Source organism: Hakea prostrata, unplaced genomic scaffold, assembly GCF_041222555.1.
Source record: "Hakea prostrata isolate BN-2017 unplaced genomic scaffold, UWA_Hpros_2 contig_102, whole genome shotgun sequence".
NCBI lineage: Eukaryota > Viridiplantae > Streptophyta > Magnoliopsida > Proteales > Proteaceae > Hakea > Hakea prostrata.
In genome coordinates this window covers 103,233-122,311 of record NW_028291221.1, presented here as the reverse complement: position 1 = coordinate 122,311, position 19,079 = coordinate 103,233, and the positions used below count along the sequence as shown (strand labels likewise).

General features: G+C 39.5%; 1 pseudogene; it reads left to right on the top strand.

The window, feature by feature from the left end:
* The first annotated feature begins 15,720 nt into the window (after positions 1–15,720).
* On the top strand, positions 15,721–18,692 carry LOC148998880 (putative disease resistance protein RXW24L; annotated as a pseudogene).
* Positions 18,693–19,079: the final 387 nt, after the last annotated feature.

Genomic DNA, 19,079 nt, shown 5'->3' with positions numbered 1-19,079 from the left:
TCAGCCCAAAACCAGCCCAGCCCGAACTATTGACACCCCTAATTTGATGTTGTTGGTTATAACAGTATTTTGATTTCAAAACAGTCCAATGGATATGACACACACAAGGTCTTGGAATTTCGGTTGAATACAACTGCTATTATCTCGGATTCCCTGCCAAGCAAACGACTTCCTATTATCTTGGAAGTATGCTTGATATATTCAATGTTTGAATTTGAATTGGTTTGTTTTTTTTTTGTTTTTTTTTATTTTTTTATTTTTTTTATTAACAAGAATGGGGTTAAGCATGACCCAAACAGAATCCCATAGCATACTAGGCTAGCTTGGCCAGCGTATCTACCCTTAGAAGTTCCTCCAGGTCTGGAGGAGGTGATCACCAAGGTGTCTCCCTATTGAACATGAACCTCGACCACCAATTGGAAGCTTTATTACCTTCACGACCCATGTTTTTGAACTAGCATGGCCATTAGATGCAAACAACCTATGAATAGCCTTCACGAGCCTCCCATGCTTTCCCTCTGTACTAGTGCAAGATTCCAGCATGGTGATAGCTTTTAATGAATCCAACTCCAGCCGGCCAAGCCTTTAGGTTTAAGGCAAACTCAAGCCCCTCCCTTATGGCGAGGAGTTCCATTTCTAGGACATCCCCACACCTGATATTCTTAATGGAGCCATCCCAATACTTCCCATCTTAATTAAGTCTCCAATTAACACCCCCCAGCTGGGTGAACTATCCTTTGCTAGGTATGGATGCACCTTATTGGAGGTCTCGTCCACCCTATCGTTCCCTTATATTGTAGCGTCTGTTGTACTGGGACCCTACAGAAACCCCATGCCTCCTTGATTATAGCAAAACACTCCTCGATGATGGACCTGTAGTTCCCTGGTCTCACAAAGAGTTCGACATGGACATCTTTATTTCCCCATCCCTAGAGAAAATAGAGTGTGCAACAAAATTTTTCTAGCCACTTTGGATTCCAATTTTTAGCATTTTCCCATGAATTTAGGGTAACCAATCCTCTTGGCTACAACCATAGGAGCTTGCCCTTTTCAGTGCCAATTCATCTGATTCCAGATACTCGTAGCATATCTGCAACCACTAAAGACATAAATGTTGTCTTCCACTACATCGGTACAAAGAATACACCTATCTTCATCTTGCATGTTTGTCCGACATTTTCGTGCATTCGTTAGAAGGCGATCCAGGCTAACCGGGACGAAATTTGTCTGAAGGCTGCCTGACCTGGTGGCTTGAGTTTTAATAAAATTTCTTAGTAGCCAATGTCGAACCTACCTATAACCTAACCACTTTTCTTTGCCACCAAAACTTCATATGTTGAATGCCTATGAATATTCCATTTGGTGACGTTAACCATCTCCTCCCGACATTCCCTTCTTCCTTTTAGGGAGGCTTGCTCTCTTGAATTCTTCGGACAATGTCAATTAGTAAAAATTTCGTGAACTAGTCAAACCATCTTATCCTCTACATTCCTCTACATTAGAGAATCTCTCGTCAAAATTGTAAATATTTGGAGTTTTGAATTTCTTGAACTTTGATTTATTATTCTTTATGCAACTTTGGTTCATTTCAAATGTGACCTAAATGGTTTCTTTGTTCCAAAGTCATACATTTGTGTATATTTCATGCAATAAGATAGCTGGCTCCTTAGTCCTTAGCAAGGGCCTGTCAGTTACATGTAGGACAGAATGACCACTATTCAATCACTGGTCTATGGATGATTTTTTTTTAATGAAAAAGAAAATACTATAAAAACTTAACTAGTACAGTTACATGTAGACGCATAGTTCATCATATTAGTGCCTATATTGGCATTAGCTGAGGGGAAACTTAAAAACCATTTTTTAAGGATGTGGGATCTAAAGCCACACATTTTGGTTTGCTTAAAGCCACACAGGTTGGTTTGCTTGGTATGTAGCAATAATTCAGCTGAAATGGGAACCATTTTTAGGGGTCATGTATGGTCATGCTTCCCCAGCAAGATAGAGTTTATCTTGCCTTCATCACACCACATTTCCTTTATTTGCACCCCCTGTCTTCTTGACATTTTCTTCCATCAGGAATGCCATGTGCCAAAGCCTCCAAAATAGTCTCAGCCTGTGGTTTGGAATTGGATGTTGTTATCCCAAGAAAGTCCCACACTCCATTAGATGCAATTTAGATGTTCATTAGATAACCCTATACACATTAGAGTGGGTGAGTACATGACATTTGTAAGCAAATAGTGACAAGGATAAGGGTTATGTAGTTCTAGATGTTGATCCCCTCAGGGTTCCTTAATATCTTGTTGTTCTAATTTCAAATCCTTTATCCATCTATTCATGTTGGTCAATACCCTTATTGGGTTTAGGTCCTTATTATTACAAACCTTGGAGTTTCTCTCTATCTGTATAGAGTAGCATGCAGTTATAAGCACATAGAAAAGCCATCTCTTAGTAGTTCTTCCCAGGTTTGAGTTTAGTAACATGGAATTGCATAATTGTAAGAATGAGTAGTGACTAAGTTGCTCAATCTTAGCCCCAATGGCTTGCCACCCAAATTCTCTTTGTTCAGTTGTAAGAAAGGAAAATGTGCCAAATTGATTCGTCAGCGTTATCACATAGTTCACTTGTTGGGCTATCTGTTGTCCATTTGGAAAAAGCTGTCTTGACTTGTAGTCTTGCATGCAATAGACACCGAAAAAAGTATTTGAACTTAGGATAAAGTGGTAATCTCCAAAAGAATTTCCACCATCTTAAGTTGTCACATCCCGCCCTAAATCCATCCAGGTGGTACCCTATCTGGGTTACTCGGGAGTGATCCATAGCTCAACAGATCTAGTTTAGGAATGATCATATCCACTTAGCACAATAATATAATCAAAAGCAAGAACAAATTATGGTATTCAAGTAATCTAATAATAAAAGTTAAGAAATGATCACAAAAGGATCACAAAGAACATCAGAGTGCAGAATAACAAGTACCAAATCAAAAGACAACTATAGAGTATTTGGAAATATACTCTACAAACGTGTGCGGAAGGTAGATAGAAATAAAGTAAAGATTACAACCAGATCTCCAAAGAAGGGAAATAAAAAGGTAAGCAACTAAGTTATAGTTTCTTTTAACTTATACAATGTCTCCTCAATAACATAATCATAAGAAACTAAGCCAGGCGGATCTACTCCGACAAATATGAGTCTTGAACTGATAGCCTTCACAGGTAGTCACCGTAGCCAAAGTGGTATGAGTCACCAACTTAGTCCTCAAAGTGTTGACCGTCCATCCAAAGATAGATAGAAAAGTCTAACAAAATATGTTGCAGGGTGGTTCAAAAGAACTAAGCAAGGAAAGTTATTCCATAATAACATAAATCATATGATGCACAACATAGCATGATGCAATATGATATGAGACATATGATGCAAACATGAATCTAACTCTAAGTATGCTGGTCTCTATGGTAGACATGCTTTAAGTCATAGCATCATACTTCTTTGGGTGTCGATCACCTCCCCCTCAATCATACAAGATATCTTGGGTCCGGGGGTAATTGGTAAAATCCTCATCAAAACCATGGTTGGGGATTAAGTCACCACTCTCTCACATCACCATTTGGCACAAGTTTGTCCTAAAGCCTTGCTGCAAGTCATCTACTCAGGATGTTCCAGATCCAGACACGTCCTTTCCGGTATCCTTCACACTAGAGTCACGTACTCATTTAGCCTATCTTTGGTCATCCACAAATAGTAAACGGGAAGCTCTCACGTCTTCTCACGAGTTGGTTACCGGTCTCGAGCATCCGTGAGCCTAAGTCTAGCCATTTGCAACCCTACCAATAAATGGCCCCTAGGTATCCGCAATGCGATTTATTCCTCTCACGGGATGGTTACCGGTCTTGAGCCCCACAAATCCACACTACTACCACGGGTTGTTCGGTCTCAATGCCCTTCCGATTCGGGTCTTATAGGAATCCTAGCCATACATCTTGACAAGTCCCTGTATGTCATCCAATGATCCAGAAAGCGTTGTTGTAGAACATCCCATACAATTCCCTCCGATGTCCAAGGACAAATTGGCACACCCCAATCCCAAATCATACCTAAGCAATCACATGCTTATTTCCATCCATTACATATCAACAATACATTAACCATTGAAAACATGTCATAACATCTCGTAATATAGTGTATAAATAAATGACAAGAATAAGTAAACATGATAAACCAAGTAATTAAGCATGGTGCTACTTTCATAAGGTAACTACAGTAGTCATATGATGTCTAAAATCAATTAATAAGTTAAGTCTACTAAGTTACCAACAACAGTGTAAAAGTCATACAGTTTATGTTATATGACAATAACCGTCCTTACCTCAAATTGTGAAGAAGATGATCCGAAGTCACAAGAGAATGGTCCAATTATAGTCTTAAAGCCCTAAACAAACATACATGAAGGATTAGAGAAGAAATCAAAACAATCGGAGACCGAATGGATCAAAGCGGGGAAAAGTTGTTGAACTTGTTGGTCGATACATTGGGTCGATGGTATCGAATGAGTCAACCCAAAGGGTCTCGGACAACAAGTTGGGTTTTTGGCTCAAAGTTGGTCTTCCGGGTCTCGGATCGATACAAAACTTGAGGAGCAGCTTAAACACAATATAGAGATACTAATTATCAAAGAATTAACATCATCCAATGGTCAAATTAGAAATCCCCAAATTGGCATATCAAGTTTGAGAGTTGTTAATCATGGCATTGACTATTTCTTAATGCAAATTGGGGAAAAACATAGTGGATTAGGTAGGGAATAACTTAGGAGAAATATTGAAATCATATGCAAGGTATAGATTAGGTTAATCATAGGCTTCATCTCAGTTTTGGTAAATAAAGTAAGTTGGTAAGCAACAAATCATGGAAATGTATATTAATTGATCAAGAGGTAAGTGGAACATAGCAAGATGGTTGAAAACATTTATGTATAAGGTAAAGAAGACTCATGGCAAGGTGTTTGCAAGGTTGCAACACCTTGGCCATAGTTCCAACATCAGAAATGAGAGTAAAGATGAGTGAGAAAGAGACTAGAATCTTAAGAGTAGAGCAAGGAGTGGAAGTAAGTTGGCAATGATTAATGGGGGAGATGCTTCACCATTCCAAGGGGTGGTGCTTGCAAAGGCTAATTGAGGGCTCTTCCATGTTCTCAGGGAGTTGCAATCATTGGAAGTAGGGCCCCAACCACAAGGAATCATTAAATAGAGTGAAGAATATTCCAGAGGAATCTTTATATCTGCCAACCGGATGTGTTGGTCGACAACATTGGGTCGATGGTATCGACCCACAGTATTGACCCAAACATGTTTCAGCAGAATTTTTTCAGAATAGTTCAGAAACTTAAGGTGTGAACTTGGAGAGCTATACAAGGTCAAATTGCATGGGGTTTTCTCCTATAGTTCACTCAAGAAGTCTAGTTTCGGGGAATACCTTCGGATTGGGCATGGGAGTTCATTAAATCCACCAACTAAGCCCCCCTCCTTCGTTGCCTTGGCAGATTCTCACAGCACCCCGACAATGCTTCCAAGTATGGAGCACCATCATCAAGATCCATGGGGTTTCGGCCCGACCCCCCGTCTTCCCTTAAAGGGGCCCCCCAGGGCTTCTCCCCCCCCTTCGGGTCATTGGATCTACTGACAATATAAATTCCGGGCCAGGTTAGGGTAAAGGAAAGCCCGATTTAGGGATCACAGATCTAACCTTAAGGAAAAGGTCGGACATGGCCTCGCTGGAAAGAGAAAATAGGATTTCAAACATTGAAATCAAGGTCCGACTTCAAGGTCTAACATTAAACAAATCTTTCTTTATCCCAAAACAATTAGGGTGTCCTGGTTAGGTTTGTGCTGGATTTTACATAAGTGATCATTTGGCGATAAATCATTCTGAAATTTCAACAAGGCTTGCCCCCTTTTTTGATAGAGACTCACTAGTTGAAATAAGTGATAACCATGAATGATTGGATGTGGCTAGGTTTATGGATTGAAGAAAAGAAAGGGGGACGGGAAGATGATTATTCGAGATAATAGTAGATGTTGGCTGGTGTGCGTTCCCTCTCCAAACTTCCTTAGGAACATAGCTTGTAGCTAAAGTAGGATGCTGCGGATACTATTTCAAATCCAAGACCCCCTCTTTGCCTTACCTTTGGATCAAAGTGGGATGAGTTTGGGAAGTATTTTGCTTTTAAAATCTGGGTCCAATTGGATTCAGGATTTATGAGCATTCTCCATTCCTGTTTGAGTAAGATACCACAATTTATGTCTTCCATTCTTCTAAAACCTAGTCCTCCCTCTACTTTTGGTTTGCAACATTGGTCCTAGGAAATGAGTAATCGCTGCTTTGTTTTTGTTGGTTTCCCTAGTCAAATCCTTTGACACAGAGAGTCTAGTTTGTTTACAAAATGTTTTAGGGGTTGAAGAACTAACTTCATCAGCACCTCCCTTTTGGCATAGGATAGAGTTGTTGCCCTCCAAGTGGTCATCATGTTTGTCATTTTTTTGAGCAGGAATTGGAGGTCTTTTTTTTCTTAGCTCTTCCATGAAGCAAATTTGTGCCTAGATAGATAGCATCCTTCTTCATTTTAGTGATGTCTAGCAATGATAGGATTGCATTTTTGTTACCTTGCTCTACATTTCTAGATAAGAAAATTCCACTTTTTTGAAAGCCATTTGTTGTCCTATAATGTCAAAGAAGATTTCCACCGTAGCTTTTATGGCAAGTACATCCTCCTTTTCCGCCCCGTAGAAAAGGAGAAAGTGTCTTTTGAAAAAAAGAGATGAGAAACTTTTGGTGCTCTCTTGGTAATGCTGATATCATGGAAGAGATTGAGACCCCTATATTCAGACAGAAGTCAGAAGAGTACCTCCATGATTATGAGGAAGAGGTAGGAGCCCAGGGGGAAACCTTGTCTGAGTCCTTTGGAACCCGAGAACCAAAGGTATGGGGATCCATTTAGTTTCATGGAGAAGGAGGTCAGGGGAATGAGTGAATGGACCATGTTGCACCAATGCCTGTTAAACCCCCCCCCCCTAGCTTAAAAAACTTGGTGATTACTTCCCATTCAACCCTATCATAAGCCTTAGACGTATTAAGTTTCAGGGCTACATACCCCACTTTTCCTCTTATTTTTCCCATGAAGTGGCCGAAGATTTCTTGTGCCTCATGATATTGTCAATAATTTGTCTATTAGGTACAAAAGCCCCTTAACAAGGTGAGATGAGGTTCATGAGGCAATGTTTAAGTCTCTTGGCCATGATTTTGGCAAGAATACATGTCATTGCGTAGGCTGATAACTCTAAAATAGACACAGCCTTGGCCTACCCCTTCTATGGTAAAAAGCATAATAGGGTATAATTGACTTCGAATGGGAGGATAAGGTTGGTAAAAAAAGCATTGACAAAATGACTGACCTCATGATAAATCAAATCCCAATTTTTTTGGTAAAAAAAGCATTGAAATCCATCATATCCCAAGGCTTTGTGAAGCCCCATAGAGAAGATGTCATTTTTTATTTAATCCATAGAAAGAAGTATGGATATATCCACTAGGATTCAAGGGGGAAGAGTTCCTCAACAAAGGCAGGGTCAAGGGGATTACAAGAGGTATAAAGATCTTGTGTAAAATTGGAGAAGACTTAAGCAATTTCAATGGGGTCACTGATAATGGATCCATTATGTTATATGGATCCAATCTTCCTCTGATGTTAGTTTATTTTTGCAGCCAAGTGATAATGCCTTGTATTTTGGTCTCCATTTGATATGTATTTTTCTCTTGATTTTTTAAACCAAAATTGTTCCTCTGCCACTAGAAATCAACGTAGAAACTTTTTTATTTTATTTTTATTTTTTGAAGTTAATCAAATCTCTTTTTAGTGTGGCCTGTCACAAAAATGTGGAGATCATTCCAACATATTTTCCTATTGGTGTAGGAGGGCGGTGCATCTAAAAAGATTATAGCCCACTCCAGTCCTCAATGGGAACAAAAAATACTAATGAAAGAAGGGTGAGTGTAATGGACAAAGATACTAAGAGTAGTCTTTTAAGACACAGATACCACCCTTAAGACCCTTTTTCCCATGACTAGGTTTAAGTCACAAGCTAAAACTGTTTGAAACATTTCTTCTTAGTCTAGAAGAGGATTTCATGATCAACACATTTGGTTTCACAAAAGAAAGCCAGATTTGGCTTCTGTTTTTCAATACCTTCGAAGTGTAATGGATTGCAAAATTACCATTCATACCGCGCACATTCCATGACAAGATTCTCATGATTAGAACGCAGCAAATCTTAAAATAAATAGTAGAACAGCTAGATAGAACAACCTCTCCTCCTTGAAAGAAAAAGTCATAAAGGTACACAGGAGTAGTAAGCACAAAAGTACAGAGCAAATAACCAAAGCAACAAGGACACATAATGGATAGAGAACCGAAAGCAAGTTCATGCTCTATTAATCTAATCACTAACAAGAACAGTAAGCAGAAGTAAGGCCAAGTTAAATCTAAACTAAAGCCAAAACAAGTAATAATAGAGCTTAGAGCATTTAGGCACTAAAAAGATTCCTGCAGCCAAAGGGGATGTTGTTGAACCAACAATAAGGAATACCGAGGACAAAAAATATATATACAATTCACCAATCAAAAAAGTCACTATAGAGATAGTAGGGAAAGCCTAGGGGCATCATTGGCTCCTGAATCTCATTCAAAACCATTTGTGCAGGCATTTATTGCTCGGCATTCAGCATAGAGTTCAACAGGTTGTTCTGTGAAAGATAATTGTTACAACATGCCTCAACACTAGCCTTGTAGTGCATCAAAACATCTATAGAATGGGGGAAATTTGCAAGTGTGGAATCCAGGTTGTAATTAAGGTATTAATTATAGTGGTGGGTCCCACTACAATTTGAGCTATAGGTGGCGGCAAAATAGTTATGTAGTCCAGGATGACTACCCCTCTACTTACTTGAGTCTAAGCAGGACTCTGATATTGCTTTTCCTCACTTAGTTAAGTCTAAGTAAAACTCTAATTTAGGAATTAGGGTTGAGGGAAAATATTATAAATAGAGGGATGGAATACCAAATAGATGACTAAAAAAAATACTCTCCTTTGCTCTGTGAATTCTCTAAAGAGAGAAGCTAATCCTAAACCTCCATCACTATGGTTCGTCGATTTAGAAGCGTGAAAATAACCTACAGATTACGCAAGGCAAATCAAGGGAAAGGGAACACAAAGAGGCACCTCTTGTGTCTAGATCCATTGCAATCAAGATCACTAAGGTAAATGATCTAAAACTCATCCTTTTATAATTTTAATTAACATGAGGGTATCGGCAGGATTAGGCATGGGTTGATATCAATGATCCTGTAGTGTTTGCAATTGGCAGGCCCCTTGAGTGGTGCTTCCATCGACCCCCCCTCCACTCCCCCTATTCTAGGTTGAGGAAAAGGTATCATTGCCAGTAATTGGCTATGATTCACTTGCTTCATATGGTTTTTCCTTCCCTTTTGCATTAGTAACACAACTATAGTTAAAGATAACCGCATTGGCCTAGAAGTGGATAATAATGTTCCCTTGCCTTCCAAATATTTTTAAGAATTTCATGCCTTTTTCATCATTTATTAGAACTACAAACATCGACTCTTCTACTTTCTTGTTCCCTGCGCCTTTCCCCACCTCTACATTTTGAATTGTTTGGGCATCTTGTGGAATTTGAGTAGTTGGATCAAGTGAACGGGGTTGATTCTCCACCGGCTTTGGCGTACTCTTGAGAAAATGGATCATTTTGGGCACATTAGGTACTCTAAGAACCAAGGGGATTCTGGGTGTGTTTTGGTCAGGCAACGTTGGGATATCTTCTTCACCCATGACTTCACCTTCTACATGTCCTAGGCCATTTAAACGGTTGAAAGCTTGGTCACCTTCCAACTTTTGTTTATCACAAGACACTTCCGGTGAGTCGTTGCCCATCTCTATTTCCTCCATCAAATTTAGGGATGGTGACACATTGAAGCCATATTCTAGGGCTTAACATTTTCACCAATTACTCCCAATGGTGGGGTTAGCTTGTTTACCTCATCAACAACTTTGCTAATGAGATCCACCATCGGGAGAGAGTATGTAGCTTCTAAACTGAGGGTTGAGTAAACTCTCGCTATGCCACCCTCAATAGGTTCAGTCATTAAGCCTTTGAAAACTCCGATGGTCCCACGACACTCTGAGTATGCCCAAATCCCTGAGATGGGTCGACCCCCCCCCCCCACCTCCTTACAGTGCTTGGTAATGTGATTTATTTTTTCACATTTAAAACACATCACCCTTACTTTACGGAGCACTTGCAGCGGATCCAGTGACCTATGAAATTTTTAATGGAGGTTTTGAATCTGTTATATACATTGTGGTTTAGACCATTAAACTAGAGTGAGCCGTTTGATTGAGAACATTTTCCTAGACCCAGTTTGAAGGAGTTGCTCAAGTACTTTTGGGTATGCCACTTCTCAGAGGAACATTGGCTTTGAAGAACATCTTTTAGTGAATGCCACGTGGCATTTGGGATTTCTCTATTAACACCTTACACGGTGCCCGGGATGTTACTTTCCTGAAAAAGTAATGCTATGAAAGGATTCCGCTCATCATTATCCAAATGTCAATCAGGGCATTAGATACAACATTAAATGCTCTGAGATGCATTAAATGTCCAGTGCTCATTATGAAGCCCCTCATTCATCCAAGTCTTTTCGAGTATCGTTCCCTTGTGATTTGTTTGGTGAATTAAGGGATAGCTGTCACATCTGAGCCACATGACTTTGAGCTAATGAACAATCTGGGATAAGGTGCAGTTGGCTTGAAGCTTGGAAGATTGAACTCTTAACTTGGTGGTTAAGTTATCCATCGTGAGCAATCTCCACCCTTCATCTTAATGGGGAAGATTCGACGATCACGATACGTCTTCACAATATCCAAGGTATGGAGTTGATAAATAAGCAATACACTCATAACAAATGAGGTAATCTTAGTTACAATAACTCTGGCATTAATTCTCTTGCAAGTTCCAAAGAAGACATTCCTTCTTGGAGCATTTACTCCTTAATACGAGGATTTGTGTTTTCCTAAATCTAATTAATCATTGGAGGTGGTTTCCCATCCCCAAAGGTGGCCCACTCTCACATTTCTTTGATCTCAAGGAACCTGGTTTGGACTAGGAGTGGACCAAATTGCACACATGCATATTTTGGAACAACAGAATCCCACCCCTTTGTTGATATCCAACATTATTTTCACCCTAGTCATATCCCTAGGTAACCAAGTCAGTTGGGTTCAAATGCAAATCAATGACCCTCCCAAATTCAAAAGCTACACTTTGAATACGGTCATATGAGAAGCAGTCATTGCTTATGCCTCTCAGCTAAACCCACACTGCAATCGTCGTGAGTATTTCATCCCAACTATATTCAGGCAAGGGATCAATGGCCGAGTGTCACATCTTCCCAACCGGTACCCTAACTAAAATACCCAAAGGTGTGATCCACAACCCTGAAGATCAAGTCTCAACAATTATCTTCCCACATAACACAATAGTACAATCATAAGCAAGAACAAATCATTGTATTAATGTAATTAAAAGAACAATCAAATATGGATCTCAGAAGGATCTCAAAACAATATCAGAGTGTGGAACTGATGTCAAAATAATCAAAGTAATAGAGTATGCAAAAGTAAACACAAGTAATCATGATGCAGAAGAATAGTCAAAATTGAAGTATTACAACTAAGAGAATAATGAAAGACCAAAATTGTTCTATGTGCTACAAATAGTATGTTTCCTTATCAAAAAGGTAATGTCTAACTCAAAAATCTCCGGTATGCGCAGTCAACACACGAACATTCTTCACCGTGATATTTGTGATCACCAACATTTTGTACACTGTACAGATCACTCGTCGAGGTCTCATATTCATGGGTCTCGATGTCATCAACACCTGCAGCAAATTCTAAAGCAAACATTGTCCTTGAAGGGTGATTTCAAAAGAATTCAGCGAGTTGTTCACATACAAATAACAATTACAATTCTATTCAAGAACATAGCATGATGCAATATGATATGAGACAATATGCAAGAATGTAGCTAATTCTAATGGATGCTAGTCTCTAATGGTAGACATGCACTAAGATGGAACACCAGCCTCCTATGGGTAGTTCATCATCACTCTAATCCCTCACAGACTGGCTATCTCCTTTGGGATCACAAGTAAGGTGTTCAGGGCATCCCTCTTGGACTATCACCATGGCTAGGGTTTAGGTCACCACACTATTTGGTATGAGTATTGGTGTGTGTCAAGGTTATACCTATTCCAGTGCAAGTCATCTACTGAGTCTTATCAATTGAAGGTTAGATACTTCCCCTCATGCCTCTCGTAATCGGTTATGATATCCTTCCCCCTAGAGTCATCATATCCTATGGCACCAACCAACTCAGACTACGGATTCTTAACCCTATTGGTCATCCACATATAATAAACGGGAGGATCTCATGTCCTCTCATGGGTTGTCTACTAGTCTTAAGCGCCCATGAGCCCAGGTTTATTATGATGCGACCCTACCAATGAATGGTCTACACAATGTGATTGTGTCCTCTCACGGTTGGCTACCGGTCTTGAGTGCCCACAATCCCCATTGCTACCATGGGTCACTCGACCTCAATACCCACGCTGATGGGTGTGATATGACGGGATTTCGAACCAAACACTTTTAAAAATCCTAGTATGACATCCAGTAATCATGAAAACTGCCAAGGGGCATCATAGGATTGTGTCCATACCACCTCCACTTCATAATCACTACCTAAGCATTCACATTACAATATGATTCTAAACACATAATTATATCATAATTCATTTCAATTCCAAACATTCACATATTTAACAAATATGCATAACATCATTACTAACAATATTCTCAAATTGCAAAGGCGTATCAATCATGTTTAAGTCCTAAAGAACATGCATTCAAGTTCTCATACAATTAAGAATGTAACAAAGGTTATATGTAAGTGAATGTCCTCACCTTATTGTCAATTTGAAACCTTCGGAGAGTAGATCAAAATATGAGTTCAAACGTGAGTAGTCCTAACAATATGATAATTCAATGTTAAGAACAAATCCTAAAGGTTTGGAGATGAAAAGAGGGCAAAACTAGGCATTCTGTTGTCAGCAGCATGCTTGGTCGCCTAGGGCTACCAAGCCAATCGACCAAGGCTACTATGTACGGACAACAAATCCTAAAATCGATAGAAAACTCATCGTTTGGGTTCCAAACCACTCCGAAATTAACTAGAAAAATCTAAAATCATGGTAGGACATTATCTAGTATGGTTTAAGCATTAATCATGGACAAATGAATGAAACCTAACAAGTCATATGTTAGGTGCAGATTCACGAATAGACTAGAGTGAATGGAGATTCACTTTAGGATAAAGAGAATAGTAGAATAAAGTCTGAAAACATCATAGAATATGATCTAACATGGATTGAAAATCAAACTAATCAAAGAGAATAAAAGTCACATAGATTCATGCTAGGTCTTTACTGAAATCATACCGTGAAATTCACGGAAGAGGTAGAGTGAATGGAGAGAGCTAAGAGAATAGAAGACTAGGTACTTACAGTAAGTATAGACCTTTAAGAAGGTCTACGCAGTGGCTAGAAATAATAGAAAAATAATAACTAGAAAGAATAGAGTGAATGCTACCTTGCAGAAGAAAAATCGTTGAATGGAAAACTTGATGGATGCTCCTAAACCTTCCTTCACCTTGGAGAGGGTTCTCTAGAGTGTCTCTGATGGCTTTAGAATATAATGATACGTTTTAGAACGAAAAACAATTAAATAGGGCTTCAAAAACCTAATTCCCACAAAATACCAATTTTGCCTTCAACCAGGCTTGGTCGCTTGGGTTGGTCACCTAGGGTGACCAAGGCAGGCTGCCAACCCCTAATTTTTGGTCAAAAAGGGAATTTTAGTACTACGTAAGCCCTAGCTTCATCTTTGGTCCTTTTCCAAGTTATAGAAGGGTCTTACCTGATTTTCCAGGACCTTCCACTTGTATCATTGTTGTACTCTTGATCCATCTACCAAGTCCATCAACGTTCAAGTTAGTCTTTTTTCTGGAATCTGAAAAGTTCCCAACTTAGCATCATCTCCATCTACTTCCGTTGGTTCAAAGTCAAATCCAATGGTTTTAATTTGGTTGGCTCATAGTTGCCTTCTTCCCGCACTCCTAGTTTTTGGACTTACAATATAGATTTCTGGTTAGGGTTATGAGGGATTTCACACCAAGTGGAGAAAAGACTACCCTAGCCACCAAGTTAATAGAGAGCCTCTGATCTTTAGAAGCAAACACATTTTAAAAACATCATTTCCTACACAAACAATCGTCACTGCCCCCTGGAAGCCATACCTCTGTGAGCCTTCTCGAAGTATTGATGATGGACTCCTTAGAGAAACCATTCTCATGGCCAAACAGAGTGCATTCAACATCCTACATAGGCATGGATTAGGTGCCTTTGTAGAGGTTGACACCTCCTACAAATTCAGCAGCTTTCCAAGCACCATATTTGGTAGGTTTTTTCTCACCAAACTTGGAAAAGGTTCGAACTTTAGTAACACTCGTTGAACCTGTAGCACGATAGGAGAAGTTTGGGGGTTATGGGAAGCAACATGATCCAATTGCCTACCCATTCATACACATAGGTATCACACAAACACTACAGAAACACGTTAGAGTTGGAAGCTAATAAGTCAACGCGTGACAAATGTGGTGGTTCAGTATCACTAAAAGGGAACAAAAGGAATAAGGGGGTGAAGAGGCTTTAAATGAACTAAAGGTTTAGGTGAGAGTTATTCAAACACCGTACAACCCCATAAATGGAAAATTTTGAAAGAGGAGTGTGGTTGTTGCACCATAAATGGATATAAAATGAAAAATTTTGTTCAACCCCATAACAAGATTGCCTGAGGACCACCATTGAAGGAGGCGCAACCTTTATCTACGGCGCACCTAAGGCCACGTAGAGAAGGGATCTGCCACACAAAAACTTGCAAAGATAACCCCTACAAGGGCAACTTATACCTACACAATTAATTCCAACACCTACCCGCCCCACGGGGCCTTGGCTCCGGCCCGTCGGGGGGATTTGGGGGGGGGGGGGAAGGAGAGCAAAAGGGGGAGGGGACCAATATCGGAAGGGGTCCGGTCCATTTCTTACAAGGAAATGGATGCATGATCAATTTCGTTGTAGATGTGCGACAATTGTCACAACATCACATCAAATGGTGGAAATCCATTTATAGGTCACATCAATAAATGGATTTCCGTGACCTATAAATGGATTTCCACCATTTAATGTAATGTTGGGACACTTGTCACACATCTGCAAGGAAATAGATGTTCCATTTTTGTCCCAGGGTGGAGGTACTCCCTTTCTGTTGGAAGACTATTCTTACAATCGTGTATGAATGATGTTTCGCCGGATGACTTAAAATATAATTCATTTAATGACCAAAAAAATAATGTGAAGATGGTAATATCTTTTTTTTTCCCCTTCTACTCAACCAAAATAAAAAATAATTTTATTATGAATTCGTACTAATCACTCGTTTACCATGTACAGAGGTTGCAGAAAAGAAGCAAATGAATGTTTACAAATCTCACACGTGACTATTGTTTCCATTAAAGTGCCACTAGTACATCAAACTACAAGATTCTGAAATGCAATTATAGATTCGTTCCAAGGGAGAAAAAAACGATGGCTGAGGGTACTATCATATCTATCACCAAGAAACTAGGAGTAATATTACTAGAAGAATACAACTTTCTGACAGGAGTCGAAGAGCAAGTTGCTTCTCTTCGTGATGAACTGGAATGGATCAGCTCCTTTCTAAGGGATGCTACACTTAAACGGAGTAAGTATGAGAGAGTGGATGTATGGGTAAGCCAGGTTCGAGATCTCGCTTACTCTGCTGAAGATGCTATTGACTTCTTCATCCTTAAGGTGATGTATGAACGAGACAAAAGTTGCTTCAAATTGTTATCAAGATTGCCCTTCGTCAGTTATCCTGGTCCACCTATTACTGTTCATAGTTTGGGGGAGGAGATCAAAAGCATCAAGGCAAGACTCGAAAGGATTTCAGCTAACAAATCAAAATATGCCCTTTATAAGCTGGAGGATGGAGATTATTTGGGAAAAGATGTTGTCTTTGATGAAAGAAGAGTCCCAGATCCAGATGTACACGATGATAGCATTGTTGGCTTTAATAGTCAGTCATATGCTGTGAAGAAAAAATTGTTCTTGATCACAGACCCCGAAGATTTATCCCAACTTCATGTTGTTTCCATAGTTGGGATGGGTGGTTCAGGTAAGTCAACCCTTGCTACCAAGGTTTACAATGAAGTTAAATCTGAATTTGATACTTGTGCCTGGATAAATGTATCCCAAGATTTTGATGAGGAACATCTGTTGCGAAGCATCAACAAGAAGAAAATACCTGGGAAGGAGGATTTTGGGAAATTATTGGTGGTGTTTGATGATGTATGGCGAACCGAAGATTGGGACGTAATACGCGAATGTGTTCTTGGTAGAATTGTAATGGATAAAAAGAAAAGTAGAGTTCTAATTACTTCTCGCTCCCTTGAAGTAGGCATACATGCCAACTCACTAGCGGATACTTACCAGATAGGAAAATTGGATAAAGAGGATAGTATAAAGCTCCTGGCAAAGAAGGTTTTCGGTCAAGAAAGTATCCCTCTAGCACTGCAGAATATAGCGGAAATATATTCTCGACAAGTGCGGCCATTTGCCACTAGCAATCGTGGTACTGGGTGGCCTCTTGTCCACAAAACCAACGACACCTGAAGTGTGGAACAAAGTTGCGCAAAGTGCAAGGTGGCAACTGGTACAAGACTCTAGTAAATGCTCCGAAGTACTAGCTTTGAGTTATGATAATTTACCTATTCACTTGAAACCTTGTTTTCTTTATTTCGGCCTTTTCCCAGAAGATCATTTGATCGATTGTGAAAGCCTAGTTCAGTTGTGGATTGCTGAGGGTTTCATCCAAGAAAGAGGTGAAGAATGTATGGAAGATGTTGCTGATGATTATATAGAAGAATTGATTCAAAGGAGCCTGATCCAAGTTGATCGTAGGAGCTTCAATGGAAGTGTTGAAACATGTCGCATCCATGATGTGTTACGTGAGATTGCAATCTCGAAAGGACGACATGACAAGTTTCTTGACATTGTGGGGAACAAACGATCAACAAGGGCAAGCCATACCGGCTCACGTCGACTTGCCATTCATTCTTCAACTTCGATAACTGATGAGGAAATTGAAGAGTTGGAAATTCTGGATAGTAACTCTTCAAGTAAAACCAGATCAATTATATGCTTTGTTGACTTCAGCAATGATAAATTACAGAGAGCCTCTTGCTACGAGAACCTCATATATCTTAGAGTCTTGGATCTAAGAGGGTCGAAGAAACTCAAGAAGTTACCCAAGGAAATCGGGAAACTTGTGCTCCTCAAGTACTTGAACATCCGTGGAACTCCGGTAGAATTGCTTCCATCCTCAATAAGCAATCTCCGCAACCTACAGACTCTTGATATCTCTTTAACTCGAATTGGATGCATACCTTGGTCAGTTTGGGAATTGAAAGAGCTTAGACATTTTTATGCTAATCTTGAACAAGTCATAGATTCATCAGGATCATCTGTTAAAGGAGTTAGTCATAATTTCCTGCTGATGGTTGGCTGCAATTCTCATACTAGCAATGCTGGTGCAGCTCAGAAACCCAAAACCAGGAGACTAGATAATCTTCTGACACTGTCTACAAGAGAAGACGGTTGGATTTGCAATATTGAATTTTCTAGCTTGACCAATCTCAGAAAGCTAAAGATCACTGAGGTGAATGTGGAAAATCATGCATCCCAACTATCTAGTTCGATTGCCAAATTTGTTTTTCTAAGGGAGTTGGACATTGAGTGGAAAGGCACCCTAGAGTTTCCATCATTTGCACGCCATGTTCACCTCTACAAAATGAGATTGTCAGGGAAGATAAAACTTGCAGCAGCAAAGACAGAAGAAGCAAGAAAGACAGAACAACAACCAAAATGGATTTTTCCGCCAAATGTTGCTGAATTAGGGTTATCTCTTACGGAGCTCTGTCGGGATGGAATTGATGCCCTTTCAAAATTAAAGAACTTAAAGTTCCTCGAGCTCAAACAAGGATCTTTCTTGGAAAGCTGTATGGTTTTTCCTGAGAATGGGTTTCTTAATCTTTCACGCTTGGATCTGGAAGTGCTGTCTCAGTTGAGAACAGTGGAGGTGAAGGAAAATTCATTGCCCAAACTCAAGATTCTAAATCTTTGTTATTTAGAGAACCTGGTGGAGCTTCCATCTGGATTGAAGGAAGTCAAAACTCTCCAGACGCTCAGGTTATTCTTTATGCCAGAAGAATTCATCGCAAGGGTTAAAAAAAATGAGGGAATTGATTGGAAAAAGATCCAACACATACCCACCATTGGGATCATTGGTTCCCTCTTTAAAGGGGCTATACAATTTAATGTGGTGAGATTCTCCTTTTATATTTCTCGTCCCTTCTTCTAACTTCCAATTTTGTTTTCCATTTATTTATTAGTAATAAAGTTTTACATTTCTGAGAACGATTTGGTTTACCAGGCAAGCAGCAACTGGGAGTGGGCGGGAGCATCTGCTTAACTGCTGATGCATTCTTGGCATCAATGGGGAGCACCGAGTAAGTGTGTTGCATTCTACCCAAAAATAAAGAATAAATAAATAAAGAAAAGGAAAGGAAAGTGTGTTGCATATATGGAATTGGTTTCAATATAACTGGTTCGCTGTAACATATTTTGAGTATGAACTAATATGAAACAGTTTCAGTTAAATTGTCTCCCTATTAAATAGCTTTTCAATGTTCCACTACTTCCAACTTCTTCTTTCTTTATTTTATTATTTTATTATTTTTTGAAATCT